Raw genomic sequence first — 5,322 nt, 5'->3', positions numbered from 1 at the left:
TTCTGACTGGAAGAACATGAGCTGCTTTCGTGAGTCTGTCCATGATCACCCATATGGAATCATGCCTGCCTCGGGAACGGGGTAATCCCACAATAAAATCCATGTTGATTACTTCCCATTTCCAAGTAGGGATTTCCATTGCTTGCAGTAATCCTCCTGGTTTTTGATGTTCGATTTTCACTTGCTGAAAATTTGGACATTGAGCTACAAATTCTGCTATGTCTCTCTTCATTCCAGCCCACCAATACATTCACTTGACATCATGATACATCTTTGTCGCTCCTGGATGAATAGAATACCGAGATAATGAGCTTCTTCTAGAATTCGGCGACGTAATTCTGTAACATTCGGAACACATAGCCTGCCTCGGTATCTAAGAATTCCATCCATAGAAGTTTCAAATGGGGACTCCTCTTTTCCATGAAATGTGTCGCTATAATGGTTCAACTGAGGATCTTCATATTGACACTCTTTTACTTGCATATTTAGGGACGCAACTGTGGAATTATTAATACCAATTCCTGCACGACTTGAATCAATTAAACGTACTCCAAGATTAGCTAGTTGGTGGAGCTCATGAATTAATTCTTTCTTTTCCGGAGGAGTTTCACATAGGCTGCCCATCGATCGGTGGTTAAGCGTATTAGCTACTACATTTGCCTTCCCGGGATGGTATAAAATACTCACATCATAATCTTTCAATAATTCTAACCACCGCCTCTGTCACAGATTCAACTCCTTCTGTTTGAAAATGTATTGAGGACTCTCGTGATATATATAGATATCAACATGCACACCATACAAGTAATGTCTCCACATCTTTAATGCATGAATAACTGCAGCCAATTCGAGATCATGAGTTGGGTAGTTCTTTTCATGTTTCCGTAGCTGCCTCGAAGCATAAGCGATCACTTTACCGTGCTGCATTAACACACATCCTAACCCAACACCGGAAGCATCACAATATACAACATAACCATTTGGCCCTTCTGGGAGTGTCAAGACTAGAGCTAAAGATAATCTGTCCTTTAACTCTTGGAAGCTGCTTTCACAAGCATCATTCCACTGAAATTTAGATGACTTTTGGGTTAGCTTCGTCAATGGGGCTGAAATAGAGGAAAATTCTTCTACGAACCTTCTATAGTACACTGCCAATCCCAGAAAACTATGGACTTCTGTAGGCATCGTAGGCCTTGGCCAAGTCTTCACAACTTCAATTTTCTGAGTATCAACTCGAATGCCATCATCTGAAATAACATGACCCAAAAATGTCAAAGAATTCAGCCAAAACTTGCACTTTGAAAATTTTGCATACAATTCTCGAGTTCGAAGAATTCCAAGAACAATACGTAAATGGTCTGCATGTTCTGATTCTGTGCGAGAGTATACCAGAATATCGTCAATGAATACTATTACGAATAGATCCTTGAGAGGCCTGAATACATTATTCATCAAATTCATGAACACTGCCGGAGCATTAGTTAACCCAAATGACATCACCCGAAATTCATAATGGCCATATCTCGTTCTGAAAGCTGTTTTGGGAATGTCTTCTTCTTTAACTCTTACTTGATTATAACATGACCTTAGGTCTATTTTGGAAAACCACTTGGCACCTTGTAATTGATCAAGCAAATCATCAATCCTTGGGAGGGGATATTTTTTCTTTATCATCACCTTATTCAATTGCCTATAATCGATACATATTCGTAAGGAACCATCTTTCATTCTCACGAATAGGATTGGTGCTCCCCACGGTGATGAACTTGGTCTAATAAACCCTTTCTCAAGCAAATCTTTCAACTGTCCCTTTATCTCTTTCAATTCTGCCGGAGCCATTCGGTATGGAGGAATAGAAATAGGCTTGGTGTGCGGCAACACATCAACAGCGAAGTTAATCTCTCTTTCCGGCGGCAGGCCTGGAAGTTCATCTGGAAATACATCCGGAAATTCATTCACTACCGGAACAGATTAGAGAGTTGGCGACTTTGCTTCGGTGTCATGAACTCGGACTAAGTGATAAATATAGCTCTTAGCTATCATCTTTCTTGCCTTAAGGTTGGAAATAAACCTACCTCTTAGAGATGGTGTATTACCCTTCCATTCAAGCACGGGCTCTCCCGGAAATTGAAATCGAACTACTTTCATTCGGCAATAAACATTAGTATAACATGAGGCCAACCAATCCATACCCATAATCACATCGAAATCTAACATTTCAAGCTCAACTAAATCAGCTTTAGTCTGGTGGTTGTGTATCATAATTACACAATTTTTGTACACTTGTCTAGCTATCACGGGATCACCAACTGGAGTAGATACCTCAAAAGGTTTAATTGGCTCGGGTTTCACCCCAATACGACCAGCAAAATACAGAGTAATATAAGATAGGTTAGGGCTCAAGATCCTGTCGTTCAGCTAAACCATATATACGGGGCTAAGTGGCACCTGAAGTAGATGCTCCCCCTTTGCCTCTACCTAGACCTGCTGGGATCTGGGGAGTCTGCCCTACCGGGCGCACTGAAGAGGAACCAGATGCTGATCTTGTGGGCTGAACCCCACCACTACCATACCTCGAGGGACAATCACGCATCAAGTGCCCAGTCTATCCACAAACATAGCAAGCATCTGTGCCCTGGCGACATGGCCCTGAGTGTAATTTTCTGCACTGGCTACATCGTGGGACTGGTGGTCTCCTTTCGCTATAATCACCCCCAAATTGGGAGGCTGAAGCTCTCAAACTCTGACTCTGTCCTGTAAGAATAAAGCGGTAGAATCTCCTACCAGCAAATCGTGGAGGTGCACTAGTCAACGACTGGCCTGAGTGTCTAGGATATGACTGCCTCGATCCCCCTCTATAATCACTACCTGTCCCCATAGATCTGGCCCTCTTGCTTTGCCCTCTATAAATATCACGATCACCCCTTTGTGGGTGTTGTTGTCCTTCTAAATTCTGGGCATGGGATTGAATGCGGGAAATGTCCATCCCGTCTTGTAATGAAGCCGTCAAACAATCCTTAAATAAATGTAGCCCTAAGCCACTCACAAACCTGTGCACCCTATCTCCCATGTTGGCCACCATAGTCGGGGCATATCTAGCTAATGAATTAAACTGAAGGCTATACTCCCGAGCACTCATATTTCGTTGTTTCAAATTTAAAAATCTATCCGCTCTAGGTCGGCGGACCTCGGGTGGCAAATAGTGGCGGATGAAGGCATCTACAAATTATTGCCAAACGGGAGGAGGCGCATTCTATTTTCTTGATGATATCCAATTATTGTACCATAATACCGCCACATCTCGGAGTCTATAAGATGCCAACTTCACAGATTCAGTTTCGGAGGCATGAATAATCTTCAATGTTCTCAACATTTCATTAATAAAACTTTGCGGGTCTTCATCCGGCTTTGACCCGAAAAACTCTGGAGGATTCAAACTCATGAAATCACAGGCTCTAGTACTAACGACCCTATCACTTGAACCCGAACCTTGCCGCTGTTCCTGGGTGGCAACTAACTGCGTCAATAGATGAATAGCATCGGTCACTTGCTGACCCGAAGTAGCCGGTGGAGGAACTAGAGGCATAGAAGCTGGAGCTGAAGCTACCTCTTGTTCTTCTAAAATAGGCGGAGTGGAAGAAGCATTAGATGGAGCCTCATTATGTGATTTACCCTCTTCTACATTCATTGGCGGCTCCCTTTCTACCCACTTTTTCATCGTAACCTTGCCTTTTTTGGCAACTGTAGCTTTTCCCTTTGGCGGCATCTCTGAAATCATAACACACTATTAGGGAGGAGAAAATCTTATACACGACTCTATGACACGATCTTGTAAGAAGAGGAATGGTCATTTTTCCTAAATGCCCTGTAGCCTCCTGTTTATTAGTGTGGCGTGCAACACACCATAAACAAGACTCTACTAGACACGGCTCGTAGACACTTCCTAGGACTGAACTGCTCTGATACCAATTTTGTCACGACCCGACTACGGGCCAAACGACGTCAAAGTTCACAACGAAATAGGTTTTAACATCAATGATCTTCTTTCTACATAAAATGAAAATTTTCATACAAACTTTACAAGGTCAAACCAACATCAACATTATCATATTCATCATCCATCAAAATCATAATTTTCCTCTTGATACTTTCATCTCCATTTTTACATAAACCATAACAAAGTTGTATGTTTTCCTACAACAACTTAATAACCATTAAGTTCCTTCACTCTCCTCACATAGTCCATGATTAACACAACCAAAATATTAATTCAAATCAGTCCATCAATTTCAATTAAAACAGCCCCTCACCCATAAATTTCAACAAAACAACAAACGGGTTTATAATGCTGTTTTCTCCGTTCTAATTCGTTAAAACTCTAAATAAACACTTTAATAACATAAAAGGAATTTTATAAATACCTTATCAGAAGATCCACCACGAAAATTTCATCCCCCAAGACCAATATTTATCTCAAATTGAAGGCAACGCAACGTACAACGTTTTTCTCTTCATGAGCTTCGGGATTCGGAGCTCGGATTTTGATCAAAATGGCTTCCTTAGCCTTGAAGTTTTCTCTCTCTCTCTCTCTAATGTTCTTGGAAGATATTATCTGAAAATGATCAGCCCTCACATAATTTTTCCTTATATTTATGACGTTAATGGGCCTCATGGGCCGAATGTGAATGTTGGATCGGGTCACCATTTTCTGCCCCGCCAGCCCAACTTGCATCGTCCATATTTGCTTATCCAGATATCCTTTTGACGAGCGGTTTGTTGCGTTGGAAACTAGACTCGATGAAATTAATTTTAGGCTTTTAAAACACCTTAAAACTCCTCATATACTAGGATATATGCCTCCAACAATATGGGCTAAAAATCTGGTCCGAGATTTTTCTGAAGTTGTTCGGATTCATTTCGTTCAGATTCGTTTAACTTCTAATCCTCTTCCGACCCTCGTGTAACCTCTTATACATGCATATACATAGTCATATACATACATAACAATCCATACACATCTCGAAGGGTCCGGAGAATCACAATAACCTTAAACGTAACTGGAGAACTTACGAAGCTTCGACGAAACTCCAATCGCAAAAATATATTCATATCTTTTATCCATCTTCTATAACATTACTAATAATCTCAAATACTTTAAAAGGGCACTCACATTACCTCATATACGCTCATAACGCGATTTCAAATCCTTTAGGTTACGATGTCACCTCGGGATACTTAAGGCAACCATATATATATAACGATATTCTTACTAACTCGATTAACTTTCCTTGAACTTTCTTAACTCATTTTTTTCTTGTCTTA

This window comes from Lycium barbarum, chromosome 1, assembly GCF_019175385.1.
Source record: "Lycium barbarum isolate Lr01 chromosome 1, ASM1917538v2, whole genome shotgun sequence".
Classification (NCBI taxonomy): Eukaryota; Viridiplantae; Streptophyta; class Magnoliopsida; order Solanales; family Solanaceae; genus Lycium; species Lycium barbarum.
This window is presented reverse-complemented; position numbering follows the sequence as displayed.